The sequence below is a fragment of the Mus musculus genome, chromosome 15 (assembly GCF_000001635.26).
Source record: "Mus musculus strain C57BL/6J chromosome 15, GRCm38.p6 C57BL/6J".
In the NCBI taxonomy this organism is placed as follows: domain Eukaryota; kingdom Metazoa; phylum Chordata; class Mammalia; order Rodentia; family Muridae; genus Mus; species Mus musculus.
This window is the reverse complement of record NC_000081.6, coordinates 62,237,865-62,256,776: the sequence shown is the minus strand read 5'-3', so window position 1 is coordinate 62,256,776 and position 18,912 is coordinate 62,237,865. Positions and strand designations below refer to the sequence as shown.

The 18,912-nt window shown below is 42.0% G+C and overlaps 1 long non-coding RNA gene across 3 annotated transcripts in view; it reads right to left on the bottom strand.

Annotated features, from left to right (window-relative positions):
* Pvt1 (Pvt1 oncogene) overlaps positions 1 to 18,912 on the bottom strand; it is a 222,230-nt gene that overhangs the window by 3,439 nt on the left and 199,879 nt on the right. For 2 of the 3 annotated variants that reach the window (NR_003368.2, NR_132746.1), the window contains 4 exons: positions 14,476 to 14,603; positions 14,216 to 14,343; positions 11,920 to 12,058; positions 5,801 to 7,619 (listed from right to left, as the gene is read on the bottom strand). This is a non-coding gene — a long non-coding RNA (Pvt1 oncogene). Of the gene's footprint in view, positions 1 to 5,800; positions 7,620 to 11,919; positions 12,059 to 14,215; positions 14,344 to 14,475; positions 14,604 to 18,912 lie in introns of those variants that run through there. The other variant, NR_132747.1, reaches the window with a different exon arrangement.

Genomic DNA, 18,912 nt, shown 5'->3' with positions numbered 1-18,912 from the left:
TCATGGTGTGAGCAGCAGCTTTTGTCAGATCAGAAAGCAGAGAGGGAAGCAAGGGCCCGGTGACTCGGTTCAAAGCACATCTTTACTAACCAACCTCTTCTAGACAGCTAATACCTCCCTAAGGCTCCAGTGATCTGAATGATCTGTCTGGGAAGGCTGCACTCTTGGATGGGGACCAGCGTTTACACATAAGCCTATTGGTGGCTACATGTCAGATTTGAACCATGATAGAAGCTATATTCATTGCTTTTTGTTGTTGCTGCTGCTGCTGCGATAAGACATCATGACCAAAAGCAACTTACAAAAGGGACTGTCATTTTGGGTTACAGTTCCAGACAGGGATTCCACAATGGCAGGGAGCGGGAGTCAGAAAGATCACATCTTTATCCACACCCAAGAAGCCAAGAAAGGAAACTGTAAGTTATGAACTTTCAAAATCCCCCAGCTTTGTGACATACTTCCTTCTGTCAAGGCTGCATTTCCTAAAGGTTCCACAACATCCCAAAGCAGTGCCAACTGAGAAACACCTGAGCCTAGGGGGGGAGAGGGAGGGGGCAGGGGGTTTGCCCGGGAGCATTATTCAACTTCAAGTCAACATGGTTGATTAGAACGTGAAATTGAGGCCCTTGTGAATAGGATTCGTATTTTTACAAAAGACACTCCTTAGCCCTTCTGCTAAAGACTGAGAGCACAAAAATTACATGGTTGTCTGTATAAGAGAAAAGACATTGAGCATGCCTTATTCAAAGGTATAACTGAGAAATAAATTCCTGTCCTATGAGAGTTCATGGCTCTCTCTGGGACAGCATCTACAGAACTCGGGACAGTGACAGGAGGCCTTGGAATAAGTATCACGTGAATGTGATAAGGAAAGAGACAGAGTCATAACACAACATCTCCTCATTCATGTGAATGAATCTTCCTCTAGCAAATATCGAGCTGTTTTCGCTTGGTCCTGGCTGTCTGTTTAGAGTTCCTGGCATTTTCTTCTTATTTGGTCACATGGAGAACACATTGGCACAAAGTCTGTCTCCTGGCCATGACTTTTCACCCACTTGGATGTTGCCTTTTCTGATCCTGAAGACAAACTATAAGAGATGATGTTCTATGAAACTGATGATATTGCTACTCCCAAACCCAGAAAGGAGAGAGAGAGAGAGAGAGAGAGAGAGAGAGAGAGAGAGAGAGAGAGAGAGAGAGCGACAGCCCTGTGTCCTAGTGTGGGTTTATTTGAGTATCACAGCAATAAAAGAACACTTTCCTTCACCAACAAATCTTCATCAGGTCAGATACCCAGCCTCTCATGGTGGATATTTATGGAAGACTCCGTCCCAAATTGCAGAACATTCTTTCAACTGCACATGTAACATTCAGTATGGTGTACTGCATGCGGAGCCATTCTGTAAGTCTGCAGTAACATGGAAGGAGCCAAATTCAAGCCCAGTAGCTTTCTAAGTAAGATACACAGGAAGATTAGTAAGGCACACAACTGCATTTGTTTGTGAGGTTATTTCGAGACACCATTCATAGAGAGTAGAAGCCCATCTCTGAACTGGAGAGGTACCATCCCATGGCCAGGGAGCCCCAATGAAACAAAGGGGGAAGAAGTCAGTTATTGCAGACAATCTATTTCTACTTCTGGCTATCATGGAGTGGGTAATTTCACTCTATTACTTGCTTTTGCTGCCATGGTGTTCTTCTCGAACACTAGACCATGTCAACAAAGCCAGACAACTGAACTAAAAGCCACAAGGCCAAAATCAGTCTTTCCCACCTTGGCACTGTTCCCTTTAGGAATGTATCAGACTGATAAAAAATAACTCATACAACTCACATTTATCCAGTGATGGACACGAAGTACACTTTCAATCTTGGTAATTCCACCTTCTCATCCTTTGCTCTGACATGTCTTTGCATGTCATGACAGTAGCATTTGAAGACAAAGGACATGGCTAAAGTCTTGAACATGTCATCCACTGTCAATCTGAGGGAATAAATTAACCTCCCAGGTTTTTGGTTGTTTTTTGTTTTTTGTTTTTTTTTAAATGAGATTTATACCTAGGTAAGAAGATTTCCGTGACCTGTCATAGTGGAGCTCCACTCTACTCTCCACCGTGAGGAGCACTACCTTTCACTATACTACCCAGTATAGCATGAGCTTGACTTGTTGCTGAGTCTTGTGCTGTGTGTGGTCCCAAAGGCCAAAGCGATGGCCAGAAACGCTTGATTGCCTGTGCCTTCTATGCTAGAGAGCATCCATAAAAGTAGCACCAAGATTATCGATCGATCCTACAAGCCAAGATGCTCAAGATAAAGGCAACCACATCTGCAACACTCCTTGGACTGGGAAATGAAAGGGATAAGAATTGGACCTAAGAGTTTGCCTAGACCTTTGGCTTTGGTTATATAAATGGACAATTTGTAGTGACAAGAACCTGTTATCTGGAAGAACCCCCCAAAAAAGGAAGCACATGAAATGAACAGACATGGGAAATGTACTAACAACAGTTTACCAACATAACAGTAGCAGGATCATTTCCCCATGAAGATTTCATATAGACACAAATAGAAAGTGTATTACTTAGAATACTCTTGAATCCATTAACCAATCTCATTCCTTCCCTCTCCATTCTCTACTCTCCCCAGCCTCTAGTAGCCTCTCTTTTCCTACGTCTGAGTCCATGTGTGCATGAGAAAACAGAATGCTCGGCTTCCTGTGTCTGCCTAATTTCACTTAACATTTTGACCTTCAGCTTCATCCATGTTGCCACCAATGGCAAGAGTTTATCTTTTATGTGGTGACATGTTCCGTGATGTTCATATAACCTGTTGTTCATCAGGAGAAACAAGTTACAAGTTTGGGCACAGTGTGACACCAAAGGGTAAACACAGGTCACAGCATTCCAGTGTTGTTCAACATAGCTGAGAGAGAGGATCTGGAATGTGCACATCACTGAGAAATGACACGCTTGAAGTGATGAATGATACCCAGAGTTGATTGTTGGGCAAAGAGCACAGATCCCAAATCATCACCCTGTACCTCATAAATAAATGCAGCTATTATGTGGGGCTAAAGAAGAAAGTCCCTGCATCAGAAGAACCAGACACAAAGCTTCCTTAGCATATAGCTCATGGACAAAAAAGAAGTCAATTTTAATGATGTCAGGTAACAGCCAGGTTCTATCATACCCCAGCCACAGAACTACGGGCAAGAACCTCCGCACATTTCCTCATCTGTAAAACTGTCTGATGGGTCACAAAAAGGGCTATGATGACGATCACAAGCTATAGGAGATGGTTGGTGAAGACACTCAGCAAGTGCCTTTCAAATAATATCACTGGGTACCTGATATGCAATCTAAGCAAGCACACTTCCTTATGGCAGTCTGGGGATGGGGTAGATTCTAGAGTTATTTAATGTTGCAATGGTGAGAAGCTGAGAAATGTGCCCAGGCATTCAAACTGTAAGTTGTAGTGACCGGGCTGACATGCAGTCTGACCCCAGAGCTGCAGACACTGTCAGGAGGTTGGGCATGATCCAGAGATGCCACCACCCACACTGCTTCAGGGAGCCAATGCCATTTCTGTGCAGGAACAAGGATCTAGAATTTCCCATCAGAGTTGAGTCTGTACAGATTTCTGTTTTGTCAGTATTGGTGGAAAGCCTACATTGTTGGCCATAAGGAGATGCTATATAGAAGACTGTTTGCCGGGTGTGGTGGTGCATGCCTTTAATCCCAGCACTCGGGAGGCAGAGGCAGACGGATTTCTGAGTTCGAGGCCAGCCTGGTCTACAAAGTGAGCTTCAGGACAGCCAGAACTATACAGAGAAACCCTGTCTCGGATTTAAAAAAGAAGAAGAAGAAGAAGTCTGTTTTGACTGGTCTGTCCGAACAGCTATAATAGCGAGAAACTTTTCTTCCCAGTCTTGGGAGCATGCCCAGTAGCACAGTGCTGTTTTTCAATGAAGTAAATTTTTATAATTAAGCAGTTGACTTGGATAAGACTTAACATCTCTGGTCCCAGGGGGATAACTTTTACAGTAGAATCAACATAATAAAGACCCCTGAGACCAGGCTAACTACTGTGCTGCACGGAACAGCTAGGATTCAGGTGCATATATTTCTGTGACCAGAGGGGGCTGGAGAGATGGCTCAGTGGTTAAGAGCACTGACTGTTCTTCCAAAGGTCCTGAGTTTAATTCCCAGCAACCACATGATGGCTCACAACCACCCATAATGAGATCTGATGCCCTCTTCTGGTGCATCTGAAGACAGCTACAGTATACTTACATATAATAATAAATAAATCTTTAAAAAAAAAAAAAAAAAAAAAAAAAAAAAAAAAAAAAAAAGGAAGATGTGACCAGAGTCTCTTCTGCACTCTGGTTGGCATCTCAGATGGAAATGCCAGTTCATGTCCTAAAAAGGGAATGTCATAAGAAGCAGAAGGAAATGGGGCTTGACTGGTCATCATTGCCACAGACAAGCTCTTGCTAACAACAGCTCAACACAACCTGATTTAGAGATCTGACTTCATCCTTCTCACAGAGCACAGTTTGGCTAAAGAGCCATGAAGCAATGCCATTTGACTCCTTCTAGTTGGCAATGGTCCAAGGAGATCACTTTCTGGCCCAGATCACAAGCAGTATTATACCTCGGTGTTACATTGTGGAAAATGGGGCAACAGTTATACATCTCTGATACAAAGCCATATTTCTTCTGATCTCTCCATTTATCACAAACTTGAGTCTTCAGGCTTTTACTTTTCATCTGGGCACAGCCTTGTCTTTGTGCTCATCAGCCTTCTAATCAGAAGTTTTCAGACATGAATCTTTTGAAAGGAGAAGTATCCTCCAATCAGAGGCAGGCTGTAGTTTCACTGGCAAGATTTGTTTCTCTCTCTGTAAGCATAAATTAATGGAGAGCTACACCTTTCTTTTCTTTCTTTTTGGGTGGCGTCTAGATTGGAAGAAACATAGTAGCTGCTGCAAAGCCTGTTGCATTTAAACAAAACTTACTTTCAGACTGATCAATGGCAACATCTACATGAGTACTCCTAACACAGAGGTGAGAAGTTTGATGTGCTTAATACTGAAAGTCATTTGCCCAGTTGCCTAGTGTGCAGGAGAATTACAGTGGGGACTGCATTTCATTGCCGAGTACAAATTATGGCAGAACTTGGTGTTTTAAAACACCAGTCATTTCGTACTGCTTGTCATGATTTTGGTCAGGAATCTGGGAAGGACTTGGTGGGGTGGTTCTCACTGGGGATTTCCCATGCCCTGGTACTCACATGTCACTTAGATTGTGGTCATACAGAAATGCCAAAGGCCTAAATAGTCAAGATGACCATCGCTGGCAGGGAGCTAATCCAAGGCCATAGCTAGGTTAAGAGTGGCTCTTCAGCATCACCCTCACCATGTTCTCCTGGTGCTTCTACTCCAAGAACACAAGGCAGGAGCTGCATACAACAGTCACCAGTCTGCACATATTTCAAGGAAAAGACAGAACTCCTGTGTTCCAATAGAAAGCCCATAAATGCCAAGCCATTCTGTCCATAAACCCCCATAGAAGAGAATGCTGCTTAGACTAAGACTGCTCAAAGATACCTAGGGAGAGAGGAAGGGAGATTATCTAATGAGTGCAAGGTTCATTCAATCACCTCCACAGCATCACCAATGTACTCATTTCCAAACATTTCTTCATCTCTGGTCCTTGTGTTGAGAGCATATCCAGAACTCTTCAAGAAGTCGTCTCAAGGCCCATTTCAAAGGTTCTAAAAAAAATCACGCTTAAAACTTGGTCAAATTGTTTTATTGAGCTTCATTACTTAATAAAGCATCCAGGGCAGAACAGGCTGGATTCTGTAGCTATTCTGACAATGGAACAATGACTCCTTCATCACTAGGCTTGCATCCTGGAAAGAAATGCTAACAAATTTAGTCTACAATAAGGTCAGTGACTTAGACTTAGGGCATACAGGTAACAGCAAAGAAGACAGGGGGCACACTTTAGAGGATGGGCAGAGAATGCCTGTCTGGAAATTGACATAGAAATACAGATCAGAATACAGTGAGGACAGAAGCAGATAGTTATGCAGGCAAGAATGTTCTAGAAAGGAGAGTTACTTCATGGAAAGACTGAGGCCAGAGTGTACTCAGGAAATCTGTGACATAAGAAGGCCAGGGAGAGAGTGGTGTGAACAAGCAGGAAAATGATAGAAAAAAAAAAAAAGCCACCACCCATACAAGGGGACACTGTATAAATCTAGATATTTTATTCTAAGTAAGATAGAATTTCAGAGGGCACTCGTGGCTGGAGAATCCCCACCTTTTGGAGCTCACTCTGAAAGGATCCTGGCTACTGAAAGAAGGAAGGTAGGTCAGACAGAAGCAGGAAGATTAAAGTAGCAGAGTGGTTCAAAGGCAAGACCCCCTTTTCTGGGGTGTTTCTGACAGAAAGGATAAGAAGTGAGTCGGAAGGGCACACATTCAGCAGAAACTTTCCAAAAGATTGGTTTGTTTGTTTTTAAGACATACTGGTTGGTTCTTTAATGATCAAGAACTATTTTGAAATAATGTCTACTTGTTGGCCAACTTCAAATGACCTCTCTAAAGGCTGGCCATTGCCATACCAGAAAAGAATATCCCAAATCACACTCGCTCCTTCACACTCGCCCAGCAGCCTGGTCCCTCACTACACAGAAAGGACAGAGAGTCTGAGCATCCCTTTAGCTCTGATGAGAAAGAAGGGAGGAGGTGCAAAAAAGAAAAAGGCCACCATATGGAAAGACCCTTTCAAAAATGAGCTTCAGAAATTCTAGAGCCTTCAGGAAGGCTTGCCCAGAGAGACTTGAATCTATTTGCATGAATTGCTTTGGGTATTTTGGTCATCTACTAACACGATTTGATGATCACAGCCCCTTCTTTTTCACAAGCCAGCATTCACTAAGAAGGCTTTTTTTTTGTCAAAAAGAAACTGCTAGAGTGGGTGTTTTGAGACAAGAGTTTAGGGGGCGTGTCATGCTCCAGGAGCCCCAGTACTGAAGGGGTCAAGGTTCTGCTTAAAGACCACAGAGGCTTGAAGATGGATCAAGATGTAAAAGAAAGCCTATAAACATGACTGTTTTCTTGTCACTCCATTTGGCAAACCCTTTCCCCAGCCGCTTACTGTGCGTCAGGCAGTGTTCCAACCTTTTTGTTAAGTAGTTAGTCCGTTAATAAGATTGACAATCATGACTTCAATAGTGTCATTGTCCCTCATTCAGGGTTCAATTTACATTTATTGAGCATTACACAGATGAGCAAAGGAATTCATGGAGAAGCTAAGGTCCCATAGAGTATTCTAGCTTGGAGCTAAGGCTGATAATCTGAATATCTATTAGAAATGCTTTCAGCTACAAGCAAGAGACAGCTCAACACGAGGGAATGTAAACAATCAGGACTTGTTTCACCAAACAAGAAATCTGGAGGTGGTCTTAGCCCTGGGATGATGGACTATCCCCCATCGACAATTCAGTCAAGGATCCAGCTTCTTCTTTTCTTCCATTCTGGTTTCTAGTTGCATGGTTTTTCATCACCTCATAGGTTCAACATGGCTGCTGTGCCTCCAGGTACCCTATATATGGATCAAAAATCAAAATGAACCCTATCAATCACACAATTGTTATACTCATTTCTTACTATGTTTCTATTGAAACATACAAATGCATATTAAAATGGAAGAAGCCAGCAAGATGGCTCAGTTGGTAAAGTTGATTGCTTCTAAGCCTAATGACTAAGTTTGAGCCCTGAAACCTACATAGTAGAAAGAGAGGATCAACTCCTGGAACTCTACAGACATGTCATGGCACACACATGGCAATGTGCATGTAGACATACACATACAAACACACACAATTAAAAATGTAAGAAAAAATGTTAATGTACAAAAAAGGCCATCTTGAAACTTAGGAACAAAAACAATGTACACTTTAATATTTTTAAAAAATAAGCAAAAGAGAGATCTGAACAGATACTTCACAGGCAAATAAAACACAAAAAATAAAAAAATGTTGCCAAGGAATATGGAGATGCCACTATGCAACCCATATAGCCCAAACCTAGATCATCAGCACCACCAAACATTGGCAGGTAACCGGAGCTATAGGGATCTCCTGTACCCAACATGGGCTTGAAACTGTGGTCCAGTTATCGCGGCCTTTCTAGCAGATGGGATTATAGGGCTACATCATCAGACTGAGTAAACTTTTGTTGATTTGCTTCTAGGGTTAAACCTAGGGCTTCAAGAATGCTAGGTGAGTGTTATATCAGAGTTACCTCCCTGGTATGTACCAGAGACACAGTTCATTGCTAGTGGGAATGATACACTCACTTTGGATAAAAAGAACCTTCACACCAAACAATCTAAGATTCAGAAAGTAGCCTCCTTTGTATTTACAAAATGAGCAGAAATTTTTAATCAACATAGATGCTTATTAGCTTCACTACTTGAAGGTTCAGAAGATGGGTCAACTCCAGCTTATCTAGACTACAATATATCAATCGACCCTTCTCAAGTCATCAAAGGACATACTAAAGGAGTCATTTGCAAAAAGCAGGTTTGAAAAAGCTACCTGTTACGTGGTTCCAACCATGTGACAGTCTCAAAACTATACACAACTATAGAGATAGTAAGAGGAACAATGGTTGCTAAAAGTTGAGATATGAGAAAGAGGAATGAATACCTAAAGAACAATGAATTTCTAAGGCAATGAAAATTTTTCTTATAATCCAGTGATGGTGGGTTTACAACACTATGCATTGATGAGGCTCTGTAGCCCATAAGACAGGAGTAATGACCCCCCAGTGTAATGAACCTTTGATCACTCATAAGGGATTAATACTGCTATATAAATTTTAACAAATGTAGCACTGTAGTTCAAAATATTAGTAACATTTAGTAATATGATAAATACGATAGGGTGAGGGGAAAGGACACCAGGAGCTCAGTGGTTTTTGTTTGTTTGTTTGTTTGGGTTTTTTTGACATTTCGAGACAGAGCGTGTTTGTATAGCCCTGGATGTTCTGAAACTCTGTAGACCAGACTGCTCTTAAACTCAGAGATCAGAATGCTGGGATTAAAGACATGTGCCACTAGTGTGCAGCTTTCAGTGGATTTCCTTATAAATCTATAGCTATTCAGGAAAACACGTTCACTAATTAAAACACAAACACTCATACACTGTGACAACATTCACATCCTTTGATCTAATGGCTAGACTTCTGTCATGAGTTTTGAGTATAGAACATTCTAGAAGGAAAATTTTTTTTACATACAGGAAGGAAGAAAAAGCTAAGAAATTACGGATTTTTTTGCTAACAAGAATTTGGATAAAAGAAAATTTCAACATGTAGTTGACAAGTTATGGAATAACCCAGGCATTGCTGGCAGAAAACAAGGGATGGGGGAAACTGAATGGCATCTATGTGGGTTTGGCTGTGGAGGGGCTATAGAATGGCAGATATCAAGTTATATAAAACAATTGTTCATATATTACAAAGGACCATGGGATTATAAATAAATAATGTTTTTTGTTTCTTATATTTTCAATATACTACTCAGATATGTACATAACTATTGGAGGTCTAGGATATAAAGAGCAAAAGGAGAGAAAACAAGAATAGGTAGTAAAGCTGGAAAGCTTAAGAATAGCAACCTTCACCTCATTTTTTAAGAGGTGGGGGGGCAAGGAACCCTTGCTTTTCATTCTTTAAATTTTACAAATTAGGGAGAACTTAGTCACAGCTGGAAGCTAGATGGCGGAGGACTGCTTATGCGAAACCAAAGTGAACCATCTGAAGTTCAGATGTTTGTTGGGGACAAAGCAAAGTCACCAGATGTGCTTCCAGCATGCAAACATCAATAGGAAGTGGACATCCACTGAGTGTGAGAGATTAATAATGTGCTTTCTGGCCCAGTCAACCTGCAAACCTCTACTTCTCCTAATTCCTTTCAGGGGACCTTCCGTCGGGAAATACATGGGAGAAAATGGAAATCTCTGCCTGTAAGTGTAGCCTGTCTACAACTTGAGATCTTTCCCATTGGGACATTTCTGATGGAGGAGAGGTATGCTACTCACAGAAGGAGACTAGAACAGCTGGTGTCAATCAAGCTCAACCAGTGCTGTGTGTGTATGTGTGTGTGTGTGTGTGTGTGTGTGTGTGTGTGTGTGTGTGTGTGAGCCCCAAGTGCTATTCCTTAGGGAAGCCCCTCGAAGAAAGGAGGTTTTTATAAGCTCAATTTAAGAGGTCAAGGGATTTAGATCTGAGTTTTCCCTACATCAAGTTTTTCCCATCAAGGATCTAGGAATCACAGGGTAGGTTGATTTATTTGTGAAAGTTTACAGGTTGTGAATATACATGGTATAAGGGCTGAGAATATGAATATGGAATGGGAGGAGACAGTTGGATTGATTGACGTACAAAGATATTCGAATACACGTCATGAAAGTCAGATATTAACAGCAGCAAGCATTCCATCATTCTCTAAGTCATAGCATCAACTGACCATGTACACATTGCCAATGAAATCATATCTATCCCCTTTGTCCCATTATGTGTATATCTCTTCCAGTTATCTGTAACTCAAAACCTCTAAAGTTTTGTGACAGAGTTTTGCCCTGTAACCCAGGCTTGTCTAGAATTCTTCACCTTTCTGCCCCTTCTCCCAAGTGATGGAATAACAGGTGGGTCCCATCACGCACAGGAAAATCATGATTTTAGTTTGTTTTTCCCAATTAAAAAAGGGAAAGGAATGGGTAGAGCACCTATTGAATAGCATGCTTCCTAGTGTACCCAGTTGGTAGGAAGCCGAGAATGGAAGAGGTTTAGCTATGTGTCCATAGCATCTGTATACAGAGAAATGTACTGGTTCATTCCTATAGAAATCTGCTCAACCCATAGAACACACAGGAGTGGAGGCACGCAGAGCCCCCAGATATCATCACAGAGTTACATCTCCTATGTATCTTTCCTTCCTCCTGACTTGCAACCACATCATCTACAGACTAAGGACCAGTTTTCCTGACAAACGGCAAGGCAAGCCTTCCCTGACAAGGCAACCCACCTTAGGCATATGAAGAACTGCTAGTGACCCTTGTGGGCCTGAGCTACATAGAGGGGGAATACCCTATTACTTAGGTTTCAGGATAGAAAAGCCTACCCAATGAGTCATAGTGGTTTAGAATTTCCTCTGGGCCATTCTTGTGGCTCTCTGTAGGGCTTGGGATGTGTCATCAAGGTCTAGAGCACCTGAAAATTCTCTTGTGAAACAGAACCTCCTGGGCTTTCGTGGTCTCTCAAGTCTTGTCATAGACTCATGAGATGACCTATCTGCAGGTGAGGGGAGACTTGAAACACAAGGTGAAATATTCCCAGTGGGTGTGGTTTTACAGTTTTGGTGTTATTTTGCCAAATATTTTACCCTTCACCATACCAGGCACATATAGGTCCTATCTTTGAATCTTCACATTTGTGTGGAGTGAATCTTAACATGGAGTGGCTATGGAAGCCAAAGATGGGAGAAGGATGATGTAACGGAAGAGACTAGTGAAGCATAGGCGATAAGAAAGTAGAAAGGGAGAATAGCAAGAATAGAAAGATGTAAGCAGAGATGGGGTGAGACATGGGGGAAATGAAGAGACAGGAGAGGTGAGAATTAACCAAAACAAGTGTATGCAAAAACCATATGGAAACCTCCCACATTAAGTCAATTCCAAATACCTTTAAAAAAAAATAAAAAGGTTACATTACCTATGACTCGAAAATGCTGCTTTAAAAGCAATGGGTTGCTAAAAGCACTATGACAGATGTGAGATCTATCACTAACTATGTGCTGCTTGTTAAGGAAGCTCTTGGCATTGCTACTGGCTGCTCACCAGAACTAGTTAATACCATTGCTGAAGACATCACAGACCACAGTTAGGAGATAAAAAGGAGTCAAGCTGGAAGTGAGGTGGGAACTTGCTCTCTGTTGGATGTCTTTCATAGTGCGGAGGAAGGCTGCTCTGCCAGCTCCTGAGAAAGAGAAGACAGCTCTTTTACCATCTGTGACCCCTATGAATCTGCCTGTTAAGATGCACCCATGTGGTACAGTAACGGTATGACGGATACGGTGGTAACCAAGTACTCCCTGACTGGACTTGAAACCTGCTTCATAGAAGGACCATATCACTCAGGTCTTAGGTTACACAGGGAACTTTACTACAATTATTTCATTAAAGTGATATGGAGTCAAGCTGCTTTTTAAGCATGCACATGCACATGCATGTGCACGTGCACACACACACACACACACACACACACACACACACACACACTCACTAAAAGACAAATGGCATGCCTGTCCTTAATCAAAGAAGTTTCCCTTTGCAATGAACTGTGGTAAATGCACAGATTCTTGCTTTTCAGAGGATGCTGAGAACACATAATTGTTGAGTTCTCAGTAGAATAACAACATTGTCCCCCAAGGTTCAGAGAATGTCCCAGAAGATGGTGTGAAAAGAATGTAAAGCCAGAAGATACAGGTAAGGGTTGTGATTGCTATTGTTTGGGCATGACACACACATTGCAATCATGATCTCACAGCTGCTGTGGTTGCCTACTCTGGTCCTTCCAAAACATGGCCTATCTATCATCAGTCAATCATGGATACATGAGAGACTCCACGGACCATATCCTACCCTGCTGAAATATTGGACACTGGTAGATTCCAGGAGAAGAGCAGACATTGTCTTGAGTAATGTACCCACAAGTGGACCCACCAGGCTCCAGTGGATAGTTGGAAATTTGTGGCTACACAGACACAAAGACAGAACTGCTTAAACAGAGTGGAGAACCTACACAGCAAAGGAATCCGCTCATAAGTCCGCAGTTCTCTGTGTGGATGTACACATAAATGCAAAGGAGAGGCCTGCAAAGATGGGCTCCAAAATGGTGACAAATTAGTCCCTAAGCAGAGATGACGATGAGGCAACAACGGTCAGCAAAGATGCGTGAAAAGCACCTCCGCCTTCTTGAAAAAGTTCTAAGATGAGCACACTCATTCAATAGTTATATAATAAAACACCGACTTTTAAAAAAGGAGAATATAGAAGTTGTACTTTGAGAACTCATCCATCCATCTATCCATTCATCATGCAAGCATTGATTCTAAGGTAGACATGTGACGGGAGACAATATAGTCCTGGTCCCCAAGCTGAGGTCTTAACTTTCAGGGAAAGAGAGTATATCGGGAAGCATGAGCTAGGCTACCTCTCTGTAGTTCATGAATTAAAGAAGACAGAGTTAGCAATACAAAGAAAGTGATCTCAGGCCAAAGATGCCTCAGAGGGTAATATACTTGACTTTAATACCTAATGACCTGAGCTGTATTCCAGAACCCACAGCGGCAGAATTTGATCTCATCTGTGTTGTGAGATATGAGCGTGTGCATACACACACACATACACCTCACACGTATACACATATACTTGGATATGCGAAAACAGAAAAAAAATGAAAAAAAAATCCATTTTATGAGAAATGTAGCCATCAAAACAGGATCTCAACTAAACTCTGTCATGGCTGCCATTTTGAAATAGAATAATTATGGCCAACAGTTAGCAGAACAAATCTGTGCAATTTGGAAGGAATTCTCACTGCCTTTGGCTTTAGTTAATTTGCCAAGAGATACCATGATATAAATAAAGGACAGCTCGCAGTTTCCAAATATTTGATCCTATAAAGGAGAGGGCTGCTTTCTTGCTTCATACATTGTGTCTTTGGTTGTTTTTTATTAGCACATAAGGCCAGAGACAGCAGGCTAGACCAGGGATGGCCACTATCAAAACTGCTGCTTTGATTTGGGTTTCTAACAACAGCTCATGGGAAATCTGCACTGTAAGAAAATGATAGCTATACAAACCTCCAAATAGTAAAAACATGAACCATTTGAACTGAATTGCCTAAAAGCTGAAATTGAGTGCAAATAATGCCTTGTAGCAATGGCTATAATTACCCTAATGGGATCCTTTGAAGATGGAGGCAGTTCAACAAGTGAGTTTAATTGAAAGTAAAATTTCTAGACTAATATTCCATCCAACTAAATTGAAAGAGGACTGCTCAGCCAATGACCAGAGCCCTGTAGAAAGTATTGAATATGGTGGGAGATGCCTAGGAAGGGGAGGGAAATACCTTCTTCACTCTTATCAGGATTTCTAGGCACCTTTCCCAGTTTCAGGAATCTTCTGTCTTCTGCAGAGCGTCTCATTCTCTTAGGGTCAGTATCATGGCTGGATCTATCACCTGAGCAAGTCTGTCTCCTACAGGGGTAAAAAAAAAAAGTCTGAAAAAGGAATCTAGACTTAGAAGATCAGGAGAAAAGCCACTAATCATCCAACACCTTATCTAGTATCATCTCTGGGCACACTGCATTCTGGCAAGTGCACACTTACCTACCAGCTCTGCAGAACTCAGCTGTCTTATAGGATTGCCTCCGGCATGAAGACTTCCATCTTTGCTATTTATCGTCTGTGTGACATCTGCTGAGTTACTTGGCATCTCTTAAGTCAACGCTTCACATCTGAAAAATTAAAACAGGAGTACTGTTATCATCACATATCCCAGGACACTGAGGAAGTTGAGCTGTGTACACACTCACTTGGTGCTCTAGACAGTGTTAGACACCATGTGAGGAGTGTTGAGTAGGGAGACCAGGGTCTTCTTTGACACTAGAATAAGTCTGTGAACAAGCAGCATCCTTGAGGCCTTGGAGCCTTTTATTTACAGAATTCAGCTTGGCACGGGAGGTGTTTAATGGGTCCTCCTGTGTCTGATATGAGTCTTCCCCCAGGTATATGGTTCTGTATCAGGTGATCACCAGAAGTTGAGTAAGTCTTGGAAGCATTAGTCTTCATGGTCAATGGCAGAGATGGCGCGCGCACGTGCGTGCGTGTGTGTGTGTGTGTGTGTGTGTGTGTGTGTGTGTGTGTGTGTGTAAAAGTATGGCTGAGAATGAATGCATTTTCCTGCTGAAGAGAGTCAGGATGCTAGTCCCTGTAATACTTTACCTCTTAAGAACCAGAGTGAGTAGGATGCTAAAAGGCTCATCTTTGGAACCAGGCGCTCTGGGCTTTAATTGTGGCTCTGATAATCAGAGGTGACTGATATTTGGTAAGTTGACTCCTCTTAGCCTTTCTGCTTCTCCACTTTTTAAAAGATGATAAAAAGTATCTAATATTTGGATGTATTCTAAGCCATTTATGTTATTAACCCACTGAGTACTTGAAACACACCACTATTATCTGTGGTATGCAAAGAAAGCCAAGGGATATCTCTGTGAGGTTACTTGCTTAAAGCCACCCTGCTAGTAAATGCCAGAAGTAAAATTCTTTTTAACTGGGCCTTGTGGATGCCAAGCAAGCACTCTGCTACCGAAGCCAATTCGCAGTCTGGAAGCAGGTTTCTTATTGGAACTTAGGTTTTGTCATGACACAGACAGACTCTTAGAAGACTGTCTGGAGACTTATGAGAACAAGGGACTGAAGCAGCCACCAAGCCACCTGGCAGTACTCAACAAACTTTAACAATTGGTGGCACTTGAGTGGTCTTCCCCTTTGGTCAGTCAGAAAATGCAAGGATTACCAGAGCATCATCCATGTGGTGGGTAGGAAGTGGAAGCAGCTACCTACAGAGATCCTAGCCCCTGACAGGTGTTCTTCCTTTCCTGTTGTGGCACAGGGCCAGAGTTGTGGTGTTCTGCCCTTGAAACTTTCTGTTGCATTCTCTCATTGGGGACATGCAGAAAACTCAACTTAAACAGCTATGGTGAAACAGGTCAGATGTCTGACTGGTATGAAGAATTTCTAAAGAACATTAGGTTTCTCAAACGAGCCAGACAGATCTAATCCCAAATGGTAACGGGCAGGTACCCCATTAACATATCACTTTTGAACTCCGAAAATGGTTAATCATACAGATGTGGGGAAGATTGCTAGCACAGGGAAGGCAGTGTGCACCTCTCAGAAATTGACCACAGTGGACAACTGATGCAGATTATTGGTTGCTGAGCAGCCTCTGCCCACTTGTTTATTTTATTTATTTATTTATTTATTTATTTATTTATTTATTTATTTATTTATTTTAGTAGGTTTGGGACAGACAGGGATGTGTTCAAAAGAACTATTTGATAATCAGAATGGTGAACCCTGGCATCAAGCAACCACAGCAATCCTGTCATCTGTGATGGGGACTGTTTGGTAGGACACCGGCACAAGCTACACAATAACCCAGATTAGGCGAAGTCTATAGGGAATTTCTGCAAAGGTTGGTCTTCTCTAATAAGATAGTCTGCCTACCTGATATCGGTTTTCACTAGAGATTCTCTCCCCCACCCCCTTTGGCAAGTAAGATGTGCAACACAAGAAGCAACCCAGAGCCCCGACATGATCATCATGGTAAATACACATCTTATCATACCAGGTGCCAGTGGGGCCATGGGGAAACAGAAACCACTGAGCATGGCTGATAGAAGTGTAAGTTAGTACAGTCATTCTGGAAAAGAGTATAACAACACTCATGAAATGAAAGGTGGCTGCAAGTTATGAGTCATTCACCTCATTGTAGGCTCCGCACCAGAGAGATGCTCCCACAGTCCCCAGCATGGGGATAGGGTGCTCATCATAAAACTAGACTCAGTCAGCCAGCATCCATCAACAGGGAATAGAAGAAGACAGGAGAAGAATGTCAGCCAAGGCCAATGGCAGAAAAGTAGGTCTCTCATATGAATCCAGGGTACCCAAAGCACTCAAACTGAATTACTATGGATTTAAATAGTTCATTGGTTAGAACCTTGGTCCTCCCTGGGGTAAGGTTGAAAGATGGTGAGAACATTAAGAGGTAGGAGAAGGATCATGAAATGTCCTTATAATCATCTCACAGCAGCTGGGAATGCCTGCCCTGAGCCTACACAAGGCAGGATCTATAGGCAGCTATTGATGGATGCAGGCGGGTCTCATGAGCTCCATCTCTGGATTCTCACAGAGGAGAATCATTAGGCTCAAATGAGTACCTATTGGTCAACCAACAGCACATTATAGTTCCGTATCTGTGGTTACTCAGCTGCCCAAGATTAAACTCAGGGTACCACAAAAGAAAACAACATCAAAAACATAAACATAGGGGAGAACCTGTCAGGAGGGAGAAGAAGCATTCATAGGGATGGGAAGAAGATAAAAGAAGATGGAATCACAGGCAATGAGAGTGTATTGTATACATGAATAAGATTATCAACACGATTAACAACAAAAAATCCTTTTAAATTATATATCCAGAGCTGCATCTCACAAGTGATTCTAAATCTAGTCAACTTGACAACAAGGACACAGGGCTAAAGTACTCTGTGTCCTGCAGTGACTTATACATTCTTTTCCTCAAGTGCGGGGAGATTGGGTCTCAGCAGAAACCAAGGTCATCCTCCCCACCCTGGACTGTTTATCAAAAGCTTAAGCAGGAAAGGAGTCATGAGGAGCCAGAAAAGCCAGATGTTCCTGGTGACTGGTGACCACTGCAGTCATCGCCAATTCATCGTGCAGAGACAAGAAGGGACCTAATATTTCTCTCCCTTTCAGTGTAGGCTCAGGTATCTCTGCATCCCAGCAAGCTTCCTGGATTATCACTTGCTAATAACAAAAGGACAAGGACTAAAAGAACCAGAGGAGGCAAATTAGGATGACGGATGCATTATGGAAGTGCCCAATAAATGGAAGACCAAAAACCCAGCTGTGTTGTAGCTTCTATGTAAGCATGACTCTGCTCCCATTCTAAAAGGGCAAACACAGTTGGCAAAACCATGACTCATAGTCTGTTGAACTCCACCTCCATCCTCCAAAAACAATGTTCACTTCCACCTGAGGTCAAGTTCAAGATCCTGACTGGCAAGAAGAGTTTCTGACACAGCAATGGGCAATGTCTAAAGACTGAGCCACACTGCCAGGAACATGAACAGAGGGAGGAAATAACAAAGCACCGCCGCCTAGATGTTTGCTGTCACTAGTCCCACCTCTGATCAGTGATTGACAGACACTATCTCCATCAGCTAGCTTTCTTTCCTATGAGACTGAGTCTCAGGTATCCCTAGCTGGCCTGAAGCTTGCTGTATAACCCACGGACTATGATCCTCCTCCTCGAGTGCTATACTAATAAGTATCTGCTACCAAGCTCAGTTTTATACATTGCTAGGGACCAAACCTTAGGCTACATATGTGTGTTAGTTAGATGGCCATCCTAGCAACTAAACCAGATCAGTTCAATGAGCAATCATAATTCATCCAGAGGATATAGATTTTGTCTAACCTTTTTTATAAACCTGACAGATCAGATGGTATGTATCAAGAAGGACACAATGTTATGAAGTATATTATTTATGAAATGATGAGATCTAGCCAGTTAACATAACTATTACCTCATATGGCTCTCATGTTTGTGAAAAGAACACATTATCCATTCTCTAAGCAGTTTTCAAGACTTCAATATACTAAGGACCATATTTATTCCTCCTATTGAATTTTGTGTCTTTAAAAAATATATATCTCACAGATTTCTCACTCTTCCAGTCTACCCCCTGATAAACACCATTTCATATTCTATTTCTGTGAGACTACCTCTTTCCTCATAATTTGTGAGTAAAAAGCTGGGATGTTGTTCATCTTTCTGTACCTGGTTCAAGATGTGAGAACATATACATTTAATACAAACACACACATACACACACAGAGAGAGAGAAAGAGAGAGACAGAGAGAGAGAGAGACAGAGACAGAGAGATAGAGATATGAGCATATGCTTTTTTAAGTCTCTGTAGAGGTTAGAGATGCCAGTGACCAGAATCATATAA